A 15,074-nucleotide genomic window follows, 5' to 3' on the forward strand; every position below is an offset into this window, starting at 1 on the left:
CCTGATCAGCGTGCCTTAGCTCCCCTGCATAACGGAAACGGGACAGATCCGTTTTGCAGCAAGTAGAGATAGACTTCTACTATAGACTTCTATTATGACGGAATGAATAACGGAATGCCTCTAAAGGCATTCTGTCATAGAATTGCGTTACGGTCCGTGATAACGGAATCCATAACGCAGTTCACTTTTAACCAACAAACGAAGTGTGAACGAATTTCATAAGTGGAAATTCGCTCATCTCTAGCAGCGTCCAACACAAAAATCGCACACGACTGCATTTTTCGCCATCAATACATATACCAGTATACATATAGCAACTGTGAAGTGGTAATGGCGCAGAGGAGAAGAGAATTAATTAGGCAGCTGCCGCTTGTCTATTTCAGTCAGTTTGTGTTCTCAGTAACACAGGGGAATAGGCCCCGGCCCTGCTCTTCACCATTAACCTCCCCTCTCCCAGCAGCAATCTGGATAAAGGAACACACACAATTTTTATGAAGGAATGTGAACCAAAATTGATGGGTTGCCATGGTAACCCCTCCCTCCATATAAATGATGCAGGAACAAACTGGCTATGTCTGAATACGGAAAAGTTAGTAAGCTTACCATGGGAGGGTGGCACAGGATTAACCCCATCCTGACCACAGGGTGCCAATGCAATAAGAGAATGACAATGCACATGCGCCAAAAATTTATTTGGCGTTTCGGTGGGAGAACTCTGCTGAAAAATGCTATTCAGGAGGCTGGGAAAGACAATTGACGACCATGCTTTTCCAGAATCTAAAAATTCCAGGCCATGGAAGACTGGTTAAAGTATTATGCCTCACCACCTATAGACATTACCACAAAAAATATTGGGAGAGATTTATCAAACTGGTGCAAAGTAGAACTGGCTTATTTGCCCATAGAAACCAATCAGATTCCACCTTTCATTTTTCACAGCTCCTTTGGAAAATGAAAGGTGGAATCTGATTGGTTGCTACGGGCAACTAAGCCAGTTCTAATTTACAGCAGTTGGAGAAATCTCCCCCATTGTGCTTTATAAGTATGGCCTCACTGGGTTTGCTACAAATTAGGCTACATGCACACGACCGTATAGTTTTTTGCTGTCTGCAAACCGCGGGCGCGGATCCGCAAAAAAACGGAAGCCGCCCGTGTGCCTTCCGCAATTTGCGGAACGGAACGGGCGGCCCATTGTAGAAATGCCTATTCTTGTCCGCAAAACGGACAAGAATAGGACATGTTATATTTTTTTGCAAGGCCACGGAACGGAGCAACGGATGCGGACATTACACGGAGTGCTGTCTGCATCTTTTGCGGCCCCATTGAAGAGAATGGGTCCGCACCCGATCCGCAAAAACTGCGGCTCGGATGCGGACCAAAACAACGGTTGTGTACATGAGGCCTTAGACCGAAGGCATGGAAAAATTTATTGGATAGAGTTTTTTTTTTTTATTATTTCCACTCCTTATGGTCTCACAAAAAAAAACCTGCTGGTTTTAATAAATATGACCCAGAGTCTTGCTATTTCAAGATCTCTACTTGCTGTCAGTGAATGGAACCATTGTTGCTACTTGTGTAGGTAACAGACATTGGACTACAGGACAATAAGCTTATCATTGGTCCTGCTGGAGGGCAAGCGAGGAATTACATGGCACCACTTCAATCAATAACCAAGCGACCCCCCATTACTGCATCTATAGATGACTTGACAAGGCACACTTTAAATCTATACATACTTTGCTTCACTTATAGTGTGTGTTATGCTCCATTCACATCAAGAGCTGCATTCAAAAAAAAAAATGTTGTTTTCCAGCAGATGACACATAGCAGCTGTCAGGTGAAGCTGAACTGCAGCCTGTTTCCCATGAACAGTAGCAGAATTGTGAAATCAGCTCTGGATGTGACTGGAGAAAAAGAAATACCAGCATTGTAAGTACTGTAGATTAACAGTGGGACCTGGCAGGAAACCTTTGGCATATCAACAGGACTCAATAGGGCGGTATATGGTATTAATGTACAGATGTTTTATATCAGCCCTAAGGTAAGTCTATGGGGGTGCACCACATCACGTGTTGGATTATTTGTAGTTATTGCAGAAATCCACCTGATGTTCTACCGCAATGTTATGATGAAGTTTTGGTCCCGTGTATCAGCGCAGGCAGACTTCTATAAGATAAACATCTCCAATATGGAGAAACCCTTAGGGGTGTGCGCCTTGTGTGACAGTATAGGGAGCATCAAATTCCCCTGCTGAAGAGGGTGCCAGACTTCAGTCGTAATACTGAATCACAACATTCATTGTATGGCAGTATTATTTAGCCATTATATAGCACTGTATTTTTGGGGCTGTTTGGTCTCTGTATGGTGATATTTTGTCAGCACTGTATGGTGGTATTATTTCAACACTGTATATAGGTATTATTTGAGCAGTGTACAGTGGTATTCTTTTAGGTCTGTATATGGGGTATTATTTCTGTCTGTGGGTATTATTTGGACAGTGTATGGTGGTATTACTTATGCCCTGTACTGTACTGTATGTAGGCATTACTTCTGCACTTTCTGTGGACATTATTTCAATAGTGTATGATGGTATTACCTCTGTACTGTATGTCTGTCTTTTTTGGACACTATGGGGGGTCATTTACGATTAGATATACACCACTTTGTGGCATATACTGTATCTGTCACAGATTCGGTCGCAAAGGGAATTTGCGCCAGAATCCGTAACTTCTTCCCCATCCACGCCACCTACGCCAGTTCTAAAAAAGGGGGCGTGGTGTGGGCAGGGAAGAGGGTGGGCTGGCAGGCCCGTCTCATATATCATTTTCTACACTGGTTTTTGGCGTAGAAAATTATCTAAACCTACGCCAGCAAGGGAGCTGGTGTAGAATTAAGGCTGTTAGGTGCTGGCGGTGGATGCCCCTCTGTTGAGTAGAGGCCGGCACCTAGCGCAGGGTATTAAGACTGGCGTCTAAAAACGGCCTTCTTAATAAATGACCCCATATGTGCTGTTTCAGCATTCTGAGTGGGTATTATTTGAACAGTGTATGGTGGTATTATTCCAACACTGTGTATGGATAATATTTGAACATTGTATGTGATATTATCTCAGCACTGTATGTGGGTATTGTTTAAACAGGGTTTGGTGTAATATTTGAACAGTGTATGTCGTATTATATCAACACTGTCTGTGTGCATTATTTGAACCATTTCTGGTGCTATTATTTTAGCACTGTATGTGGGCAATACATTAACAGTGGCGTTTCGGTGTCTGCAGACATTATTTAAATAGGTCTGGTGCTTGCTATGGAAATGGATATGGATCCACTGTGCCACTAAACAGATTTGGCCGGTCTTCAGCCTTAAACCCTGTACCCCTATACAGGGATCTGGACTCTGCTGCATTGAACCCACCATGGCGCCACATCTTGGAGTAGCCTCAGTTCAGTGGCTTCTGACTTATGGGGATGAGAGACAGCAGTGCGGAGCACCGAGGGATCAGGCACAACCATAATCAGGAAGCAAGCCAAGGTCATAGCAGGTAGCATTCATGCAATCCAGAAAACAGTCCAAAGGTCAGGCAGCACAGAGTCAATTTGAAAATTAGGCAGAGGCCAGGTCAGGAAGCAAAGGGCCAAATCCATTTAACAGGTAGAGGTCACGACATAGGCAAGCAAACAGACTAGTGCACCTTTGGAGGAAACTAGCAACTATAACCTATTGGTCAGGGAGGTACCTATATACCCATGGGAAGTATTTTATATTCTAGGAGCATTAGAAGGTGCGTGCTCACACTGGCCCTTTAAAAAGATAGCCTGAGCCTTGCTCACCGGGAAGGCACAGGAAGACTGCGACTGGGCAGAGGCGCAGACTGTCAGAGACGAGGCAGGGACACAGAGGGTGACCTGGCAGGCATGCCTGCTGAGAGCAGATGGACTGTATGTGGGCAATAGACAGTTAAAGAGTGGATGTGGTATTAGTTTAGAGCATTTTTCAAACAGTGTGTGGTGGTATTTTAGCACTTCATGTGGATACTATTGGAACAGTGTATAGTGGTACCATTTCAGCACTGTATTAAGGTGGCTATTAGGGTAATATTTGAATCGTGTATGTGGTATTATTTATGAACTGTCGATTGGTATTATCTGAACAATTTCTGGTACTCTCATTTTAGTACTATACAGTGGTAACTGAACTGTACATGGTGGTATTTTTTAGCACTGTATGCTGGCATGTACTTACCCATTGTGTGACACTACTACTTAGGTATTATGCAGTACTTTATTGTTATCTAGGGAACAGAGTGGAAGTGTTGATTGGTCAATACCATAACCTGGACACCACACTGTATGGTGCTATTTATACACTGTATGGCAGTACTCCATATGGTGGGAACCGCGTTACATCCTCCATTACGACAAACACTCAGATGTAAGATTCTGTTTTTGGCTGTAGAAAATGAATGCATGACGCACCTTGATTTCCATGCCTCATGCCCCTTTAAATCAACCTTTATGCAGTTGGAGGAACCTTTTGTGCAACCTAAATTAATATACTGTAATGTAAAAAAGGTTCAACCCCATAATTACAAGGCATAGCTGCATGCAGTGCATTGAGTAGTCATTATCCACCCCCTTCCCCTTTGAATGAACTGCATTGCCTATGAATGCGCTGTGTGCCGGGCTGACAGTTGATCCAGCCTGTCCACCAGTTGTTTCACTAAATTATGTATCCAGCCCTGATGCTTGGAGGGGGCAGCAGGGAGGGGATGTGACTTCAAGGCTGAAGAAGCCAATGGCAGGCAGCCTGAGCTGGGAGAGGCTGTGCTGCCTCCCTGTGATGTGATGATGCAGGGGATGAGGATGCACAGTGGTAGCAGGAAGGGATCCTACACTGTCTGATGCTAGAGGAGCTGTCATCCATAATAAAGGTAAGAATGGGGGGCTGTCTGTGCTCCCCCGCAATGCTGCAAGGACAAGGACTGTCACTGTCTGTGCATCTGCAGAAGCAGTAGACTGAGACCTACCAGTGCCCAGATCTGCCTCTACACATGCTGTACTGGGGTCACACTGGGACACTGGCTTATCTGCTGAATTCACCTTCCCCTGTATAAAAACATTGCGTGATGTGTGACCATGATGTAGCAGAGTTGATGCTGTGTGGCTGTGTTGCCCATGGCGGAAGGAGCAGGGCTGTTTACATAGAGCATCATTCAACATGTGTCCATTGGCTGAAGAGCTTCTTATCCAAAATGTAAAGGGCTGTTGCACAGCAACGTATGATACTGAGTGTGTAGATTTAAATGCAGCAGATCTGAATTTGTCAACAGACAGAAAGGTCGATTTGGTGGTGAGAAGTCTCTGAGGTTTAGTTCAGTTCTATTTGCTGTAAAACCGTGTGTTGTGTAACCATGTACCGCCATCACTTGTGGAAAATGACAAACTCGGCTCTACTATATCAGCACAGAAATAAGGTGGTATAGAACTACACGCACACACACATATATACGTTATTATGGGTGTTGCTGGGTTTGACTGTTAAAGGCCCAGGAGTTACAAGCAGCTTTATGATTTGTGCTGTTGGCCATGTACTCATACCGTATGTATATGCGGCAGGGCTGACTTTGCCATTTAGTTCTGCTTAAATGTTATTGGATGTCGGACAACCCCTTTAAATGACAAGTTCAGCTCTGCTACATTTCTATGGTTAGTCACATATGTGTGTCCGGTGCACAGGCAATATAGCCATATGTGTTTATTTGCTGGGATGGGGTCTCAGTAAGCTAGTTTCTATGTGTTCATAGTATCTATAGGAATGATGTATATAGTATATGTATATAATTACTTCCAGTGTTTCTTACTATTTCTATCCTTTTTTAAGTCTGTATTGACATCATTTATGCCAAATTGATCAAATGTCACAATGTTAGATAAACTAGTACATTTTGCACAAACCATTTTCGTCTAGAGTTGTCACTCCACCCTCTTCTAAGAGTAAGATTGCACATTTTTTAAAAATGACAAGAGCAGTATAAAAAAAGCCGTAATTTTGCCGATAACCAGCACCACTGTCTGCCTGTAGCCACCACTAGAGGGAGCTTATGGGCCTTTTGCATACTGTTTACACTATAAGCTCAATAATAATACAGTAAAGGGGTTGTTCCATGATTTATGTAAAAAATGAAAATCAGACATATTAAGTTAAAGAAAAGCTAGGAGCGGCCCTGTACCTCACATGGATCCAGAATTCACACATTTGTTGCTCCAGTTGCCGCAGCTCAGGGACGTGTCCTCTCTGTTATAGCTCTCTCTTTGTAACTCACATCTTCTGCAGTAGATATTTCTGGTGGCAGCTGAAAGATGGAACTGACCACGTGCGACCACCTCAGTAGGCGGATGTCCCCCCCCCCGCCCCTTTTCCTGAAGATAGGTCCATCAGTATTAGGAGCCAGAAAACCACTTTAAATGCCTAAATTCAGCAGCTGCTGGGGCGGGGGGAAAATGACCCAGAAGCCACTGCAGTTGTTGAGCATAAATAAATACAGTGTTCATGTAAGAGAGTGATATACCAGATCAACAACGAAGACAGGTACAGCACATTCACTATACTGCAAAACCTTATAAGTGGCAGTCAAATAGTAATTATATTCTTGTACATAGGGGGCAGTATTATAATAGTTATATTCTTGTTCATAGGAGTCAGTATTATACTAGTTATATTCTTGTACATAAGGACAGTATTATAGTAGTTATAGTCTTGTACATAGGAGGTAGTTTTATAGTAGTTATATTCTTGTACATAGGGGGTATTATTATAGTGGTTATATTCTTATACATAAGGACTGTTTTATAGTAGTTGTATTCTTGTACATAGGAGGTAGTATTATAGTACTTATATTCTTGTATATAGGAGACAGTATTATAGTAGTTATATTCTTATACATAAGGACAGTATTATAGTACTTATATTCTTGTACATAGTAGACAGTATTATAGTAGTCATATTCTTGTACATAGGGGGCAGTATTATAGTAGTTATATTCTTGTACATAGGGGGTAGTATTATAGTTGTTATATTCTTATACATAAGGACAGTATTATAGTAGTTATAGTCTTCTCCATAATATAAAAAGTAGTTATAATCTTGTAAATATAGAAGTATTCTAGCAGTTATTTTCTTGTATGTAGGGGGAAGTACTATAGTAGTCATATTCTTTTATATAGTAAAAGTCTGTTAGCCTGTTAGCACCATGGCAGACTTGTCTATGGGCTACATCACTGATAGACATAATGTTAGTAACCATAGAGAGGTAACCTGAGGAGCAGTATTTTGGGTTAATATTTAACTTGCTTATCATCCCTTGACTTAGGCCTCATGTACACGACCGTAGTTTTGATTCGCTTCCGATATGCATTTTTGACCCATGTTATTTGTGCGCTCTTCACATTCGAGCGGCCATTCCACAACTCATAGAACATGTCCTATTTTTGTCTGTTTTGCATTAGAAAAATGTGGCATACACATGGCTGATATCCATATTTTGCTGATCAGCAGTTTGTGCAAGTTATGTGCTTTAAAAGGGATCTCAGGGATCTATCTTTCTGCCTCTTAACTTTCAGATTGTCCACCCATAACTTTTACTCAATGAGGTTGTCCAGCTTTTAGATACTGATGGATAGGTCATCATTATGAGATTAGTGGGGTTTAGATACCCAGTACCCTCACAGATCAGTTGTTTGCTGCAGCTGCTGGCTCTGGAAACATAACAGTAGATGGAGCCAGGCGCAGGAGAATCTGTCCACTGTGTAGAGGTTGGGAGGAGCAGACAGTGGGGAAACACAATTCCGCCATAGTTTCATGAGTTTTGTTTTTACATCATTCCCTCTGCGTTTCTATGGGACATTCAAAACTTTCTTATTAAACCTTGCCACAGGCAGGGCTCTGTAGGAAATATCACTTTGGTAGCCTCAGATCCTTGAGAGGGACCAAGGCTAATGGAGCAAATGAACGAGTCACCCGATTGCTGCGTGGGGGAGCCGTTTCGGCACCAGGAGCACAAAGCTTCTGGAGGAAAACGTTGAGACTCTTCGGTCACGATTGACCATCGCATCTAAGGGGTTAAATGTCTGTGATTGGCATTATTATTGCCAATCACAGACATTAGCCCAGGGTGTATGCTGCTTAAAACAGCAAAAACCCAGCGGCCATGGCAACGGCTGCGTTCTGGAGCGTGTGCCATTTTTAAAGAATGGACTTCTATTGTACATGCACCGCAGATTCCCTTAAGGGGTTGTTGCAGAGGAGATTCCAGGGAGAAATAAGATTTTGGCCGGCAGCTGACAGTATAATATATTTATAAAGCCTTTTAGCTAATGAAAATATCTATTGATCCTTACAGTCATGGTCTTTACTTACTGAGACCTAAGCAACTTATTTTAAGGAGTTCAGAGCATCAAGGCAATCTGCTTCGTTCTCTCAGACAATTCTGTCAACAAATCAAAACAACACACAAGAAAAGGAAAAATATTCTTCTTTATTATTTTTAGAAAATCTTACGAATAATGCAGAATGAAATGTGGACTGCCATGGTGTGTCTAATACGAAGCAAATTAGCCCCTTCTTTGCTGCCAGTTTTTAGCTGAGTCATTTCATATCAACTGATTACTATGGACATGCTGCCTAACTACCACAGTGTTTCCAGTGGTGTTGTCAGGCATCAGGTCCATAGCAACAAGTCTGCCACATTGTTTAATATACAGTTCAAGGCAGATTTGCCAGTGAATTGAGGGCAGACGTGGCTAGATAGAATCTAATCCAGGTGGTAACCAGCCCTGGCGTATCCAGTTTAGTAATACATAAAGTCGTAATATACAGTATCACAGAACAGCTCAGAAAGAACTCTATGCTGCCAGTATAAAAAGATAATTCACAGCACGTAATGCCATATCTTTGTAAATTAACAATGTGAGGAGCCTCTAGGCATAACATGAGAAATATTCAGGTCAGCAGCAATATTAGGAACAGTGATGGGCTCCACACCGACCCTCTGATCAGCATGTCCCAGTCTGCCTTTAAAGTGTACCTTTGAATATAAACAACTTTCCATAAAGCAGTACTACAAGAAAACTTTGTAATATATTGTATTCAAGAAAAATGTGACTTTATCTACCTAACAAGAATGTACCTTTTCTGTATTACTTTCTGTTCCTACATCTGTGTGATTCACAGTACACAGTTTTAGAATAACATGTAGAAAGAAATGTCTGTGAAAACTAGTTATGCTCCAAGACTAACTAGAACAATGTTGACATAAATATCTGTTAAGACATATGGCATAAAAAAATGTATCCGCACCAACAATGTTTTTATTATGTTAATGAAAATGTGACAGCTTTCCATTACAGGGAATTAAAAGGGTTTTCCAGGTTTCTTTTTTTTTTTTTGCCCCCCCCCCCCCCTCCAACACTTCCCCCCACTCTCCTCCAGCCAGTGGTACCTGTGGAGAAATCTATACTCACCTGCTCACTTCAAAATCTTTTGGCATCAGAACCATAGGGTAACAGCAATTTAATGTGACTCAGGAATTGTTCCTACTGTTGCTCTGGCACCCAGACATGTACAAATCTCATTAAATCAGTCCTGTTAGTTGTTAGTCTTTTGCTCATTTGTGCCGGCACGAACTCTTTCAAAGCTTTGAGCCCACAAGCATCACCTTGGAAGACTAGTTGAGAAAATGGTAGCATACCTAGTGGCCGGAGATTGAGAACAAGTTTGCTGTGGACTGGGGCTTGTACAGGCAACAGGAACTGACGTCTAAAGGACCCTTTACACTGGCTAAGCATCCGGCAGATAATCGCTAAAAAGCATTTGCATGAACACTCACTAGCAATTATCTGCTGGTGTAAAGGTGCCGCCAATAGAGCAAAATTGTTCATTGGGTTATATGATTGTTTGCGCCCTTACATAAATCGGCAGTCCCCAACCATTTTTGTACCAGAGACATGCAAAATTATTTTCCTGAGGACTGGTTTATCTGTGTATCTGTGGGGGGGGGGGGGGGGGGCAGGTGTGAGCGAATCACGCCCATAACAAGATACAGTAATTAATAATCCTGTTTAGGCTCCCACTCAGTGACTTACAGGTGATATCTTCTCTGCCTTTTCTCAGTCCTTCACAGATCACTCTGATTACGTCTCTTGACCACAACTTCTTTCTGAATGACAGAACACACCTATTTAGCCTTTATGGCTACTTTTATGCTTCTACTTAGTAATCATCCCCATTTAGGCCCTAGTAGATGTAATGTGCCCCAGTTGTGCCCTAGTAGATGTAATGTGCCCCAGTAGTGCCCAATGTACATATAATGTCCCCCAGTAGTGCACTTTTCATATATAGTGCCCTCCAGTAGTGCCCTCTTTACATATAATGCCACTCAGTAGCGGCCTCTTTACATGTAATGTCCCCCAGTAAATAATGCACCAACCCCTCTTCCTTAGTGCCCCCAGTACTGGTCTCTTTAAATATAGCACATCCCCAGTAGTGCCTCTTCACTTATAGTGCCCTCTAGTAGGGCTTCACGATATGGAAATTTTGTGCGATTGCGATTAGGGCCCTAAAAATTGCGATAACGATATGCGATGCAATATTTTAAGGGAATTGTGCTAGAGGTCTATTTGCTTGGATTTTCCCATGTGAGCCGCTGACGCGGCTGGGTATGACATAGTTATGGGGGATCTGTGGATAGCACTGTTATGGGGGATCTGTGGATGATGCACTGTTATGGGGGATCTGTGGATGGCGCTGTTATGTGGGGGATCTGTGGATGGAGCTGTTATGTGGGGGATCTGTGGATGACGCTGTTATGTGGGGGACTGTGGATGACGCTGTTATGCTGGGGATCTGTGGATGACGCTGTTTTGTGGGGGATCTATGGATGACGCTGTTATGTGGGGGATCTGTGGATGACGCTGTTATGTGGGGGATCTGTGGATGACACTGTTATGTGGGGGATCTGTGGATGACGCTGTTATGTGGGGGATCTGTGGATGACGCTGTTATGTGGTGGATCTGTGGATGACGCTGTTATGTGGGGGATCTGTGGATGACACTGTTATGTGGGGGATCTGTGGATGACGCTGTTATGTGGGGCATCTGTGGAGGACACTGTTATGTGGGGGATCTGTGGAGGACACTGTTATGTGGGGGATCTGTGGAGAACACTGTTATGTGGGGGATCTGTGGAGGACACTGTTATGGGGGATCTGTGAAGGACACTGTTATGGGGGATCTGTGGAGGACACTGTTATGGGGGATCTGTGGAGGACACTGTTATGGGGGATCTGTGGAGGACACTGTTATGGGGATCTGTGGAGGACACTGTTATGGGGGATCTGTGGATGGCACTGTTATAGGGGATGTGTGCTATGACACATAGGGCCATGAGGGGGGCCAGCATAAGACACACATATAGCATCTTATGCTGGTCCCCCTCATGGCCCTATGTGTCCCCTCATGTGTCCTAAACTGCGCACATAACTGGCTTTGTGTGTAAATTATTTTACTACTGTCTGAAACAATCTCTCTCCTATTGATAAAATGGCCAGCCTCTGTACTCACTTTAACTATGAATGCACGGTAGCGAGCGGGCCGGCCGGCGCGTGACTGACGTCACTGTCACGCTCCTCCCACTTAATTCAGGAAGCAGGAGCGTGACTAAGTGACGTCAGTCACACGTCGGCCGGCTCGCTCGCTACCGCTCGCTGCAGTGCATTCATAGTGAAAGTGAGTACAGAGGCTGGCCATTTTATCAATAGGAGAGAGCTTGTTTCAGACAGTAGTAAAATACTTTACACACAAAGCCAGTTATGTGCGCGGGGCCCCTTCATATATAATCGCAGCATTTTCGGGTTGGCCAAATCGCCATATCGCATTTTTTTTCAAAATATCGTGCAGCCCTACCCTCTAGTATATAATGCACCAGCCCATCCTCCTTAGTGCCCCCAGTACTTGTCTCTTTAAATATAGCACATCTCCAGTAGTGCCTCTTTACTTGTAGTGCCCTCTAATATATAATGCACCAGCCCCTCATCCTTAGTGCCCCCAGTACTGGTCTCTTTAAATATAGCACATCTCCAGTAGTGCCTCTTTACTTGTAGTGCCCTCTAGTATATAATGCTCCAGCCCCTCATCCTTAGTGCCCCCAGTAGTGTTCACAACTAAAATAAAAATACTCACCTCCCTCCGGCAGTCCGCGATGCAGGCCTCTTCCAGCTTGCTGCCTCAGCTCCCTGCGTTACAGTGCAGGTGGTCACGAACGTCATTGCGACCTCCTGCGCCAGGTGTCCGGCACCTGTGACCTGGCGCAGGAGGTCACGATGAGGCCATCGCGACCATTCTGCACCTTATTCCTCATAGGCCTCATGCCTCACAGTCCTCAGCCTATGAGGCTAAACGACGGGGCACAGGAGCCAATTGTTCTTGTCCCCGCCATTTAACTCTGGCACTGCTCACAGTCCAGTACCAGATGATCCACGGCCCGGTTCTGGTCCGTGGCTCAGTGTTCGGGGACCACTGACCTAAATCATTGTTTGCTGGCAGCAAACAATGAGTCAGTATGGGGACCAATGATGGCATTAGCGATTGCTCTCCTCCACTGACGAGAAGGCAACTATCAGGAAGGAACACTTCCTTCCTGAAAATTGTCTGCTGAATCTGTCTGTGTAAAGGGACCTTTAGGAGACATACTGCTCTATTAAAGGGGTTCTCTGGGTCTGTATCTAAAAAGCCTCCTTCATCTAACCTGTGGAGAGATCACACTTTGAGCAGTACTTACCCTTCGGTTGCTTTGCTGATTCCATGATCCCAGCTGGGATTACGTGACCGCCTAACTCACTCCAGGCTCTTCGTTTGATGTGACCAGATGCAGCGGTCGCAATAACGCCTGTACAAGCGTTATAGACGCCTGTTCAGGGCATTTTACTCCCTGGAAAAAGACTTGTGCGTATTTTTATGCATGGTCTTTTTCTAGTAAGGAGCGCTGTATCAGAAGCTGCCAGGTCTGGCACACATGAAGCCCCGCCCCTTTACTGAGAAGCCCTGCCCCTCACGAACATCTCTCTCACCAGGAGCAGCTCCAGAGTCTGGACTAAACACTACATTGTGGTTACAGGACCTGTGGTGATGTCACAGTTATGTGATCAGCCATGTGTGTGGGAGGAGTTAGGGGAACACAGGCACATGTAGGACTGTGCTGGTGGAGAATGCTGAGGTACTTTATGTATGGAAGGTGTGTATAAAGCAGGGCTATGTCAGTGTAACCAGTCTATTGTACAGTTTTCTGTGTGTAATGTGCACACAGTAGTTCTATCTGTGTAATGGACATGTAGCAGAGCTGTGTGTGCAATGTGTATATAGTAAAGTTAACTATCTGTGTAATGGGCATGTGGTAGAACTGTGCATGTAATATGTATATAGTAGTGTCAGGTGGGCGCTGTGTGTGGCAGCGTCAGGTATGTGCTGTGTATGGCAGCGTCAGGTGGGCGCTGTGTATGGCAGCGTCAGGTAGGGGGTTGTGTATGGCAGCGTCAGGTGGACGCAGTATACGGCAGCGTCAGATGGGCCCTGTGTATGGCAGCGTCAGGTAGGGGGTTGTGTATGGCAGCGTCAGGTGGGCGCTGTGTACGGCAGCATCAGGTGGGCCCTGTGTACAGCAGTGTCAGGTGGGCCCTGTGTACAGCAGTGTCAGGTGGGCCTTTTGTATGGCAGTGTCAGTTGGGCCCTGTGTATGTCAGCGTCAGGTGGGCACTGTGTATGTCAGCGTCAGGTGGGCGCAGTGTATGTCAGTGTCAGGTGGGCGCAGTGTATGGCAGCGTCAGGTGGGCGCAGTGTATGGCAGCGTCAGGTAGGGGGTTGTGTATGGCAGCATCAGGTGGGCGCTGTGTACAGCAGCGTCAGGTGGGCCCTGTGTACAGCAGTGTCAGGTGGGCCTTTTGTATAGCAGTGTCAGGTGGGCCCTGTGTATGTCAGCGTCAGGTGGGCGCTGTGTATGTCAGCGTCAGGTAGGCGCAGTGTATGTCAGCATCAGGTGGGTGCAGTGTATGTCAGCATCAGGTGGGCACAGTGTATGGCAGCGTCAGGTGGGCGCAGTGTATGTCAGCATCAGGTGGGCGCAATGTATGGCAGCAGAGGTCTTATGTTTAGTGTATGATTTTGGATAAATGTTAAATTGTCTACATTTATTTCTGCACGGGAGACTAGCAATGGTTTCCTGCAGAAATATCAGCCTCATAACGTTATGTGGACCTATGCATTGTATATATGAATTACCGCAAAATTCCTACTCCTCCTCGGCTAAAAATACTCCTCAAAATTGTTAAGAGTTGTATTTTTACTCTTCTGGAAAAAATGTAGTGCGACCTCTGACTGGATATGCTCCTCTTTCTTCCTGTTCAGCTACATCTACATTATGCAGCTGAACAGGAAGAAAGTGGTTCCACAGGTACCGCAGAAGGGTAAGTGCTGCTCAGAATGTCTTCTCTCCATAGGTTAGCTGGAAGAGGCTTTTTAGGTGCAGGCCCAGAGAACCCTTTTCAGTGTTTTTTCCCCTTATGGCAGATCCTCTTTCATTTAGGTTGGCACAGCGTCATATAATTTTATTTTTGGTACCCAATATGTTGTGTAATGATATTTTTCAGTGTATTCTTTATTCTGTAGTTGTCCTTTTATAACATTTCCAGGCCATGATTAAGATATTGAATGGAACGATTGATTGATTGATTGATTATAGCAACTACAAAATGTCAGTCTGCAGTAGTAAAGGTCAGCAATACTGTATTGCTAGGAGTACTTTCACACTAGCGTTTTTCTTTTCCGGCATTGAGTTCCGTCCTAGGGGCTCTATACCGGAAAAGAACTGATCAGTTTTATCCCCATGCATTCTGAATGGAGAGTAATCCGTTCAGGATGCATCAGGATGTCTTCAGTTCAGTCTTTCTGACTTTTCAGGGCCGAGATAATACCGAAGCATGCTGCGGTTCTATCTCGGTCCAAAATTCCGGAACACTTGCCGGAATGCC

General features: G+C 44.4%; 1 protein-coding gene across 2 annotated transcripts in view; it reads left to right on the forward strand.

Moving 5' to 3' along the window:
* The first annotated feature begins 1,841 nt into the window (after positions 1 to 1,841).
* The window catches only part of SYN3 (synapsin III), a 337,312-nt gene continuing 324,079 nt past the window's right edge, over positions 1,842 to 15,074 (forward strand). For both annotated transcript variants that reach the window (XM_040438056.1, XM_040438067.1), the window contains exon 1: positions 1,842 to 1,929. The gene's annotated coding sequence lies outside the window, so the exon portion shown is untranslated. The remainder of the gene's footprint in view (positions 1,930 to 15,074) is intronic.

The sequence above is a fragment of the Bufo bufo genome, chromosome 1 (assembly GCF_905171765.1).
Source record: "Bufo bufo chromosome 1, aBufBuf1.1, whole genome shotgun sequence".
In the NCBI taxonomy this organism is placed as follows: Eukaryota; Metazoa; Chordata; class Amphibia; order Anura; family Bufonidae; genus Bufo; species Bufo bufo.